The 12825-nt window shown below is 41.1% G+C and overlaps 1 protein-coding gene across 3 annotated transcripts in view; it reads right to left on the reverse strand.

Moving 5' to 3' along the window:
* The window catches only part of LOC113911992 (solute carrier family 23 member 1-like), a 49234-nt gene that overhangs the window by 20736 nt on the left and 15673 nt on the right, over positions 1 to 12825 (reverse strand). The gene's annotated exons all lie outside the window — the stretch shown is intronic.

Consider the following 12825-nt stretch of genomic DNA (forward strand, 5'->3'; position numbering starts at 1 on the left):
AGGCTAGCCTAGTCTGCCCGCCCGTGACATTAATATCAGGGGAATGGTGGTGCAGAGGCAACCCCAGCATCTTGATACACCCACTTCAGATACTTTTTTCTTCACAATACAAGAAGGGTATTTTTGAACTCAGAATTACACAAAAACCTCTTAAAGGATTATTCTTGAGAATGACTGAGTACATCCTATGTAACGAAAATATAAATTTGATGGAAGAGTTTTCCTGCCTAAGTGGCCTTGGTATCTTGGCTGAACATTAGAATCAATGATGCCTGGGCATCACCCTCAGACAAATTAGTGGGCTTGTCTAGGAGTGTGCCCAGGTATGGAGTGTACTCAAAGCTCCAGGGGATTCTAGTGTGCAGCCAGGGTTGAGGACAACTCATCTACATCCATAAATCTAGACCCATAAGGCTCCAAAGTAGAATAGAATACATGCTAGTATGGGTCTGTGTGAATACTTTTTTAATTTAAAAATTATGAATCTAAATATCTGGACAGAGAGGGAAACATGCTCTACTTAGATCTTTACAAAATTCCCTTGAGCTTTAAAATGAACATATAAGGGGCGCCTGGGCAGCTCAGTTGGTTAGGCAACTGCCTTTGGCTCAGGTCACGATCCCAGGTCCTGGGATCGAGTCCCACATCGGGCTCCCTGCTCAGCAGGGAGTCTGCTTCTCCTTCTGACCCTCTCTCCTCTCATGCTCTCTCTCTCACTCTCTCAAATAAATAAAAATCTTAAAAATAAAATAAAATAAAATGAACATATAAGCCACTGTATGTGGGTATAACCAGAGTTACATAAGACAGAACTTGTGTTTTAATTTTTTGCTATAATTCCATATGCACATTGCACTCATTCACCAAGTGTCTACTGAGGATCTGCCCTGTGGTGGGCAGTGGCTGCCATAATATTGAGGACACCATGGTGAGTGAGACAAAACTCCCAGTTATATTCTAGTGACACACATCTCAGCCCTCGTACTAACAAACTAACCACTTCCAGTAACTTACTCTCAAGGATTACTTTAAACACCTCATGATGAAACTTACATACAGTCCGCCATGTCTGCCATGTCCATTCTACTGGGTTCCACAAGGGCAGGGATTCATTATTTTTCATTCCCATCCCTCCAGTGCTGAGCCTGGTACCACAAAAAACCTGCCAACATTGGGTTCATCATTTTGTTTTTTTAAGTTTATTAGGCATGGAATGAAGTCCTAACAAATGTTAAGTTGCATTTCATTAAGCTAGGAGAGATGTGCACTCATTTGTGTGATGTAATGTTTGTTCTCTCCTTATCTATAAACTGTCTGCTCATTACATAGGGTTTGGATACTATCAAAATATATTTGTAACAATTTTTATGATAGTGAGCTTTCTTTTCATTAAAAACAAAATGCTTTCTGTTACTGTATGTAGGAATTCGTCCCCAATTCAGAAATTATTAAAGAGAGCATTTCAAAATTTTTAAGTAGTTGAGTTCCTTTCTAATTCTGTTCATATTATTTTCTTTCAAGATGATTACATGTTGTTGGGATAATATGATACATGGACTTTCTGCCTTTTGGTGATTGCTAAGTATCTTTCATGTCCAAGAGCAAGGTGAATTTTTTTTTCATTTATTTGCCTCAGGGTATTATCATGCTCTACCTTTAGGTTCACACAATGTATGCATAAATTTTTCCCTTGTTAGTTTATACTTACATCTTCCAGTTCCATTTTCTATCCCTTTCTGCCCCATCCCCACCCCCATTTTGTTAGGTATAACTTTTTTTAAAGATTTTACTTATTTTAGAGAGAGAGTGCAGGAGCACAAGCAGGGGGAGGAACAAAGGGGAAGGGAGCGAGAGGGAATCTCCAGCAGACTCTGTGCTGAGTGCAGAGCCCATTGTAGGGCTGGATCCCATGACCCTGAGACCATGACCCAAGCCAAAACCAAGAGTCAGACACTTAACCAACTGAGTCACCCAGGTGCCCCAGATATAACTTCTTATCAGTACCCTTTTGGTACATAGATGAGAGCAAGCAAGAGAGAGAGAGATCTACATACACGCCTTGCATTTCTGCTAGCTCTTCCTTTATGCATGTCCCTAGTATGTGTATAGGGTATGTGCACTCAGTACTATTCTAGGCTTTCATTGTTCTATGTATGTCTTACCTTTGATGGTGACCTTGATGCATATCTCAGTGTTCTTTTAAATTTCCTGATGAATTTTATCTGCTACCGTGATGGCAACCCCTATATTTTTTAAATCTGCTCGTGAGTATGATTCACTATGATTCTACACGGGCCTTCTGACTTAAATGTCTCTCTTATAAACTATAGACTTTGATTTGAAACCAACTCAACTTTTTAGATCTGGAAGAGCCTCCTGAACCATATCCAGTTTGGCCTCATCATTTTTATAGGTAGAGGATCTGGGCCCAAAGTCATAGAGTTAACCAGGAGGAGCGCTCAGGTCTCCCTAGCACACTGATGAAGAGCACGGCACAGACCCACAGCCAGTTTAAATCTGGCTCGCCCTCCTATCAGTTGTGTGACCTAGGCATCTTGCCCAGCTTCTGCAAGCCCCAGTGTCGTCTTTGATAAAATAAGAGTCCTCTCCCCAGGGAGTAGCCGTGAAGATTAAATAAGTATAAATGTGTGGGCCAGTGCCTGGGGCCCGTAAGAGCTCACCAAACAGCAGTAATTGTCATTACTTTATTACTCCCTCTGAGTACTTCCTGAGAAGGAGGTGTACGTTATGACATGACATTTTCTTTAGTGTTTTCTCTTACAGATGTTATATTGTGGGCTTTTTTTTTTTTTTTTTTTGACTGTTGTCTGGCATTCTCATCTCTTGCAGGTGGGTTCTCTAAGATTTGTTTTCTACATCCCTTGTTTTCTTTTGTGTCGCTGGAATCCATGTGCTTGGGCTGGTCCAAGGCTGCATCTTTGTGTTAATTCTCCCCTTGCTCCATGGCCCATTGTACTCAGCCCTGCAGGGAGCACAGCACCACCCGCACAGAGCTCCCAAGCCTCCACTCCACCCCTCTTCATTATTTCTTCTGTTCCAGTTCTTTTTTTTTTTTTAAAGATTTTATTTATTTATTTGACAGAGAGAGCGAGAGAGCACAAGCAGGGGGAACAGTAGAGGGAGAGGGAGAAGCAGACTCCCCACCAAGCAGGGAGCCCAATGCGGGGCTCAATCCCAGGACCCTGAGATCATGACCTGAGCCGAAGGCAGACGCTTAACCATCTGAGCCACCCAGGGGCCCTCTTCTGTTCCAGTTCTTAAAGTAGACACTGTCTCTCTACTGTAGGGGCTTGTGTTAACATTTAAAGGTTAATGTCTGAGGCACAGCTGTCCGCATGTGAGGTCACAACACATGTCCGTTGGGATGGAGTTGCTGCTGTTGGATCTACTCATCACTTTGAAGCTTACCGCTCTGGTATTGTTTTTGGATCTATTTCAGAGGTCCCCCTTCCCTGGTTCTTTTTGGTTTTGTTACATTTGATTTGAAAGAGGTGATCTGACAATGTCCCACAAGTTCCAACACGCTATGTATTAACTTGAGCCTTTACACGTCACCTTGTGTCAAATAGGATTTAAGGGGCTTACAAATATATTACAATATAGTAAGGACCTACCACTCTATACTCAGACCATCCAATTTCACTTTCCAGCTATTCCTCTCCCCCTCCAGGCCCCACTTGCTACACACCCAGCCTCATGAACCTTTGCAGGAAGAGCCAGTCTGGGCTCAGATAGAGTGGGATCTGGCTGCAATTCTCCATTGCAGCCCTCACAACATCCCGTAGAAAATGTGGCCAGACTCTCCCTGTGCATTCTACTCCCTCCACTCTTCACTGTCTCATCTGGATGCTTGAGTCTGAAGAAGAGAAGATGCCCCGCCGTTCTTCTTTACAACAATGACTTGCAAGTTTCCTAAGAGGTTAAACGTCAAAATCTGTATCTTAAAAGCCTTAACGGGATGAGTATTTTGGGTTGGCAGAGCCACAGGAATGTGTCCCTGGGGCTACTATTAACATCTAAGTTTACATAGTGTTTTAAAGGTACAGAGCATTTTCATATAGTTATCTCGAGAGCCCTTCAGGGTGGTGACACTGCACTGCCTGTGCAGGAGGAGACTGGGGGCGGGGGAAGGAGTGGTGGTGGGAGGTCTCAGCTCAGAAGTGGGGAAACCCTGATCAGAAAGGCTGAGTCACGTGGCCAAATTGCAACAGTGTGTTTGTTATAAAAACAACTGATAAAAAGACCTGAGCTAAGAACAAACTAGAGTTTAGGTTAATGATTAGAGGATACATTTTTCTTCTCTCTTTGTAGTCCCATTTTAACCGATAACCAGAAACATCTGCCTTTTTGAAAGTAGTGGGAAGTTAAACTCCCATCCTTCTCTCTGAGCTCTCAGGTACACTGCTGTTGAAGAAAAATGTATTCATGACCCTGGTTAATGACATTACGATGACTTTATTCAAGAAGACTCCTACAATGCAGTTCTGTAGTAGGGGAGAGCGATCAGCCTTAACTCTGAATACCCTAAGAAAAGGTGGGAATTTATAGCCCAGGAGCAGGGTTGGGTCAGGAGCTGGAAAATTACTAAGACGAAAGATCAGGGATAAGGCAGGAGGTGGGGAAATCCTGCTGAAGGCAGGCCAAGGTGATCAGACATCACCTGAGTGATGATAGAGACTGAGGAACCCAATCAGATATGGAGGGTGGGGATTCTAACTATACTGAATTAGCAAGATTCTTGCTGAAATTGGAAAATGCAGAGACCGAAACAAAAACTCAAAAGACAAACCTAGTGTCTGATGGACTTAAGACAGAATGGTCATAGTTGAACTTGTCCTTTAGACATTTTGACTACATAGATCTCTTCCAGTTAAGTGATGAATGAACAGAAAACCCAGCATGACTTGGGCTTGAAAAAGATCCTGCAGAAGAGGGGAAATGTTTTCCTGCTCTGAAGATTTAGAGGAAAAATTTCCTCTAAGAAGCAAGTGAAAATTGTTGAGTATGCTCAAAAAATATAACAAAGGATACAGCTGCATTATAGAATACCTTGGGATAATAGATTTTTTAAGATGTATTTATTTATTTGAGAGAGAGAGAATGAGCATGGGGGGGAGGGGCAGAAAGAGAGAGAGAATCCCAAGCAGACTTCACGCTAAGCATGGAGCCCAACACCAGGCTCGATCCCAGGATCCTGAGATCACGACCTGAGCCAAAACCAAAAATCAGATGCTTAATCGACTAAGCCATCCAAGCACTCCACTTGGGATATTTTTAAATAGAATTCTAAGAGAAGACATATGATGACTTAAATAAATGAGGCACGTACCACGTTCCTTGAAAGGAAAATTCAATATTATAAAGGTGTCACTTATTCCAAGTTAATCTTTAAATGTAATGCAACTGCAATCAAAATCCCAATGAGAATATTTTATTTAATATAATGATTTAAAAATTCATCTGGAAGAATTTAAAAATCAGAATAACTTGGAAAGACTTTTAAAGGAAAGAATAATGAGGAAAGCATGCCCAACTAAATAAAGTACAGTACAAAGTTATTAATTTTAAAACAGTGTGGGGGCTCGTGGGTGGCTCAGTTGGTTAAGCATCCAATTTGAGGTTTCAGCTCAGGTCATGATCTCAGGGCCGTGAGATCAAGCCCTGCATCAGCCTCTGCACTCAGCAAGGAGTCTGCTTGAGATTCTCTCCTTCTGCACACCCCTCTCTCTCTCACTCAAATAAATAAACAAACAAACAAACAAACAAACAAACCTTTTTAAAAAAATAAAAACAAACCAGTGTGGTAATGGTTGAAAACACAGCAAAGAAATTAATGGCAGAAAATAGTAGCCCTTAAACAGATAGATCCTAGGATATATAAGAACTTAATATGTGATGAATAAAGTCTTGATTCCCATTTATTCAACAAATGATATTGAGATAATTGGCTTTTAGGGAGAAAAAAATAAATCTGAAGCCTCACTTCATACAATACACTTAAAGAAATTCCAAATAAATTCAAGAGTTAAATTTAAAAATCTAAACAACACACATACAAGTACTTTTTTAAAAAGGTGATTATTTATCTTATCTATTGGATATAGAAAGTATTACTAAGTCTAAAAGTAGATCAAAAAATAGCAAAGGAAAAAGTAATAAATTTTACCATAGAAACATCAAAGCTTTGATATGGCAAAAAAATCTTATATAAGGGGCGCCTGGGTGGCTCAGTTGTTAAGCATCTGCCTTCGGCTCAGGTCATGATCCCAGGGTCCTGGGATCGAGCCCCACATCAGGCTCCCTGCTCCACAGGAAGCCTGCTTCTCCCTCTCCCACTCCCCTGCCTGTGTTCCTGCTCTCGCTATCTTTCTCTGTCAAATAAATAAAATCTTTAAAAAATATATCTTAATCAAAAACCAAGACACACTTAAAATGTTTAAGGCAATTAATAAATACAAATATTTAGTATTCTTAATATGTATTGGATTTTTTTTTTTTTTGCAAAATAAAAACATTGACTTCTGGTTAAAATTGCCAGGTTATACACTCTCTCCATCTTGAAACGCCAATAAAATGACCTAACATGTATTTTAGAAGAGTAAATCACAAGATAAGAAGATCTGAGCAGGAGACAATTGCAACAAAACTTTGAAAGGCAAAGAGCAGATGGATAGTGTTAACTGATCTGATTGCCCTGGGGAATCCGTATCCTATGCTAGCAATAGGTAAATGGCATTACACTGAAAAACTCACAAGATATCAGGAACTGGCTCTTGAAGCAAGATTAAATGTGGAGCTAAAACAGATTTAATGTCTTTTGCAGAACCAGTCAGGTAACTGTCCTACCCTGTCTTGGCAGAAGACTAGAAGTTTATTCTGCAGAAAAGGCAAGACACAGGGTCTATGGACTCTGCAGGGAAACTGGCACAGTTGAAGTGGAGATACCATACTGAACACCGGGGTGATTCATTGAATATATGCACACTGAACACTAAAACGTCCTGCTCACTTCCCCACTGAGCTTCTCGAACACTTCCAACCAGGCATTTACTCTCCAGGCAAGAGACTGGAAAGTCCTTTTCTGGAGGATAGGATGATCTGGGAGGAAAAGCATAAAGATGCTGAGATTCAGGCTTCCCCAGCTATGCTGGGAAAACCATAAAGACACTCAAAAGTCATGACACCATATTAAGACTACAATGTGAATTGTGACCCTTGCAGTTAGGTTATGTGGCATTCCTGCATATCATACTGCAATGAAGTCCAAAGTGAACAAGACCCAGTCTCAGGCTCAGAACTTCCAGTCAAGCTTTTGAGACCCAACCTTTAAATATGAACAGATATACAAGGATCATCAGACAACCAAAGAACTATAGATGACAGAGACCCAAATAAAGAAACAGATGAAAGTAACTTGTCCTGTAGGGAGATGATAATTTTTTTAAAAAGATTTTATTTATTTATTTGAGAGAGAGAGAAAGAGAAAGAGATAGCGAGAGAGCACGAGTGGGGAGGAGAGGGAGAAGCAGATTCCCCAAGAGCAGGGAGCCCAAAGCAAGTCTCGATCCCAGGACCCTGGGATCATGACCTGAACCAAAGGCAGACACTTAACCAACTGAGCCACCCAGGCACCCGGGAGATGATAATTTTTAACACACACTCTCATTTATATCCTTGGCAAGTAAGATCTTGCATTCATAAAACTAGAATAGGATGCATAAAACAAGAATATTCAGAGAACAAAAAAAGCTCTTAAAGTATTACAGTAGAAATAAATTCAGTAGAAGAATTGGAAGATAAAGTTGATAAAATTTCCTCCCCACAAAAAACAAAAATACAAAAAGATGTAAATAGGCAAGAAAAGGTAAGAGAATTAGAGGACCATTCCAGGAAATCCAGCATGTGAATCAAAGGAGTTTGAGAAAGAAACTCAAACAAACTGAAGGATGACTGTTTGCATATTAAAAGGAACTATTGAGTACACAGTATAATGGATGAAAATAAACTCAGGCCGTGGCACATAAATAAAAATTTACAACCCTGGATTATAAAGCAGTTTTTTTTTCCAGCTTCTGGAGTGGAGAAAGGGGGAGAGGTTACATAAAGTTTGACTTTCTTAAAATCACCCTGAAAATTACAAAGCAATGGAAAAATGCTTTCAAAATTCTAAAAGAAAATTATTTCCGGGCGCCTGGGTGACTCAGTTGGTTAAGCGACTGCCTTTGGCTCAGGTCATGATCCCGGGGTCCCGGGATCGAGTCCCACCTTGGGCTCCCTGCTTGGCGGGTAGTCTGCTTCTCCCTCTGACCCTCTTCCCTCTCATTCTCTCTCTCTGTCAAATAAATAAATAAAATCTTAAAAAAAAAATTAAAGAAAAAAAAAGAGAATCATTTCCAACCTAAATTTCTATACTCAGCTAAGCTATCAATCAAAAGTGAGCGTAGAACCCACACACTTTCATATAAACAAAGTCTTATGAAATTTATTTCCTATGTACTCTCTCTCTCTCTCTCAGGAAGCTACTGGATTATTGTGTTCCTCCAAAAAAGAAAAAATATGGGAACAGGAGACCGAGACTTGAGAACTGACATGAAGGGAATTCCCAGGATGGGGTAAAGGGGCATCTCAGGGTGACATATATGATGTATACCAGGCATATACAGCAACCATTCAAAATTGCAGCAAGTCAGAGAGCTCAAGGAGATCGTTCATCAAGATGAAGCTGATGTGAATGAAATTATTTATTTATTTTTTATTTATCTCATTTTTTTTAGAGAGAGAGAGAACATGAGGAGGGGAGGAAGGGAGAAGCAGATGGAGAGGGAGCAAGAGAATCTTAAGCGGGCTCCACACTGAGTGTGGAGTAGGGCTTGAACTCATGACCCTGAGATCATGACCCAAGCTGAAATCAAGAGTTGGACGCTTAACCTAATGAGCCACCCTGGTGCCTTGTGAATGAAATTATTAAGAAGAAATCTAGGCAGTAAACAAAGAGTATAGAATTGAATTAGAAATAAGCGCATAGAAAATTAAGTATATTAGAAACAAGAAAGATGTAAACTCCAGGGAAAACAAAAATCTGGGCAGGAAAAGAGAACATGATTCAGCTCCAAATAATATCATAGTCATTAATTATAATGTATACACGGAATATTGATCTATGCTGGGAGCACAGAAGAATAAGGGATGGGAAGTCTGCTTGTATGTGGTGAGTGAGGGGCTGTGAAAGACAAGGAGATCTCAGACATTCATACTGGCATATCGATTAGTAATACCAAGAATGGAAGGGTGTTAATTAGAGATTTGGAGGATAGTACCTAAATAATCAGCTTAAAGAGATGAAATGTTTGCCTCGGTCTAGAAAAAAAGGGAGGGGGGGAAGATTTCTGGTGGGAAGGGGAAGCCTGTTTGTCTATCTTCTTTAAACACATCACTGCTTACACCCTGAGTGTACCCCTGCTCCCCCATCCCTCCGTCCAAAACCGGAGATGAATTGGGAGCCACTGCTCCAGGTCTCCCTTCTGTTCTGCCCCAAAGACACACCTGTCCTTTTTTGTTTTTAGTGCTTTAATGCTGATCATGGAGAAATGGACTGGGGAAACAAAAATGAAAGCCGGTGAAGCGGCAAGGGTTGCAGGATCTCAGAATTTGTCTCAAGGCTGGGGCCTTCATCCAAAGCGCCCAGTCCCTCTTCCAAGATGGTAATAGGCAATGTACTGGACTTTTGCTCTCAGGCTCAGGTTCAAAGGGTATGCCTCATGAAACATGCCCTGGTACTGTTCTAAAAAATACATTTTAAATGGTAGTCACTTTTCCCAGTTATAAAGTAATACATGGACATTGAAGGAAAGTAAATGGCAAATAGAGAAAAATATAAAGAATAAATTTAAATCACCCTAATTATATAACCCAGAAATGATTAACATTTTGTTCCAGTCTTTTTTATCTTTAACCAGATAAATTTTATCAGCACACAGATAATATATATCTTTCATATATAATGTAAACCACCCATGAATAACCTTAAAGATTTCTACCAGTCTTTTTCTGTCTTTAAATAGATAAATGATTCTCAGTATACATATACTTTCTACCTCTCATAATTATAAATTACATTGGCTGCTATTACCCTAGTGAAAAACTTGAAACAACCTGAACGTCCTTTAATAGGAAATAGTTAAATAAATTAGAATATAATTATATCTTCTAGAATATTAAATACTAAGTGATCATTTTTTAAAAAGTACTGTTGCAGAAGTGTGTTTGCTGAAATGGAAAAATACAGTGCATTGTATATGTTTTAAAAGGGAGAGGAGAGCTATTTTTTACAATTAATTTTTTTTAATTATTCAAAAAGGGAGGGAGCGTGCAAAATTCTGTGTACAGTACAATCCTTTTCTTGATGTGAAAAATAAATTTTCTGTACCTGGCACAGAGCTAAGCTCTTTGTGTGCATTATCTAATATAATTCTCAAGGCTTTGGAAAAATTAAAAAACAGTTCCACTTCACAGAAACACAAGGACTTCAAGAGAAAATAATGCAAATATTGTCCAGGGTAGAGAGGAGAGGGAGCATTAAGTCTCCACTAGAGAGAGCAATATGCCTTAGGCACTTGGGAACCTGGAAGGGATGATCCCCCTGAGAAGGTTGGGGGTTGGGACATGTGCAATTTGAGAAGCCTGTGGGCAAGAGGAGAAGAGTGTGGATGAATGGAGAAGTGGTCAACAGTTGGGGACAGAGGTGTCTGGAGGGTGATCTACTGGAATCTGGCCTCACCCATGTCATCATTTTGATGTTCCCTTCTTGAGTCAATCCAATGAGTGGGTAAAGGTTGATGTCACAGGGACTTTTCTTTGAAATAGATCAGAATGGGGAGCAGAGCCTCTGGAATATAAGATGGGACTGGTGAATTCCTCTTGAGTTTTAAAATCCTGAGCACTCTGAGTCCCAACTACTTCACTACTGGACAAAGAGCACTTTGTTCATCTTTTTTCTGAGCTCCCTGCACCAAGCAGATAAGGACCTGCTACACTGTAGGAAATGGCATCATGTGCCTTCCCTATTGGTAACTACTCAACCTAAACCCAGAGGAAGCAGAAGCGCACCAGTCCCCGTCTTTGGGACTCCACTGATGTGATGGATTGTCTGGTCACTCTTCTACCCCCAAAGCCACCACTGTTCCTGCTCCAGCCAGAGCTCCAATGGTACATCTGGTGACGTGGCTGTCAAGAGGGCAGGAGCAAAGTGGCTGCATACCTACATACCCCTGTTGGTGGGTGTGGCCTTTCTACAGAGCCGAGGACAGGTGCAGAGCTAGGGCAGGGCTGAGCTCAGCTGCGGGGAAGTCACTGGGTGTAAAAGACTGAGCCAGGGCTAACTCAAGCAAAAATGTCTGCAAGCAAGCACAAGATATCTGGATGGACTTTGCGCCAGGGGTACTTGCTCCCCACTTGAGATACTCCCAGGAAAACAGAGAGACATACTGCCTGGAACCACTCTAGAAAAAGAAATTACCAGTAAAAATCATGAATAATTCTAGAGATGGAATGAAGGCCCAGAATGACATGGAGTCAATCTTTGATTTCTTCTAATGATTGCCTTTCAAACTTGATGTCTTATTTTGAAATTAATGATAGAGTATGCCCTTCCATGAATATCAGAAGTGAACACCTAAGTGAGGAAGGCTCCTGGGGATGCACCCAAGACCCCTAAAGGCATACCAGGGGGCAGCTATCCATGTTGCCAAGGATTATAGCTGTCTACCCCATACTGGGCACAGTGCTTGTGAGCTCTGATTTCAAGAGCAGCAGTGGGGTGCCTGGGGGGCTCAGTCCGTTAAGCATCCAACTCTTGATTTTTGGCTCAGCTTGTGATTTCAGGATCGTGAGTTGGAGCACCACACTGGGCTCCACACTGGGCATGTAGCCTGCTTAAGATTCTCTCTCTCCCTCTACCCCTCCCCGCCCTCTCCACCCCCACCCCAGTTATCATGGCTTATCATTCCTTTTTGATTATTTAATGTGGTTTTAATCACTAAGATCTTCTGAAATCTTATTGCAACATCAGCCTGTTTTGGGTTATCGGCAAATAATCAGCAATCAAATCTACTTGGCCTTTGAGTCAATTGACTTTCAGTTAGGTTTTATAATCTATAATGTCTTAGGCAGTTACTCATCAGCATCTAAGAGGGGAGCTTATTTCCATGGGTAGAACGAAATGCATGTTTATTCCTGCCCCCACCTTAGTCTAAAGACATCAGCGTGATTTTATTTCCCTCTTTCTCTGTGTGTTTAATGAAGGGGTAAGTTCAAGTTCTTTGGACCCTAACTCCTGATTAGTTTGTGTTTCTCACAGAACCCACCAGAAGGCTAGGCCCACAGGTGCTTTTACTACCGATTACCAATTGAAACATGGCACTTCATCACCTTCCCTGTCAACATCATAGCTGTCCATAACAGATATGGAAGGGACCTTCAGATATTGTGTAGTTGAACTCCTTCATTTTATAGATGAGAAAATTGAGCCTTAAAGAGGGTAGATGATTTATCCAAGTTCCCATGGCACAGAAGCCAAGACTGGGGTTCAGGCCTCCAGTTTCGGAGCTCAATACTTTCCCATAATTATAATTAAGGCCATCTAAAGTTTAGGAACTTTGTGTTTGTAACTCTTCATGGGGCCGGGACAAGGGTGAGGTCCCCGGGTCCCCAGGCAGAGTCCTGCAAGGGCTCCCTAATGCTACTGCAGCCTCTTACATTCCTAGAGCCAATCCTGGAAAATGGTGGGGTCTGGATTTTAGGATTCTG

Source organism: Zalophus californianus, chromosome 12 (assembly GCF_009762305.2).
Source record: "Zalophus californianus isolate mZalCal1 chromosome 12, mZalCal1.pri.v2, whole genome shotgun sequence".
NCBI lineage: Eukaryota > Metazoa > Chordata > Mammalia > Carnivora > Otariidae > Zalophus > Zalophus californianus.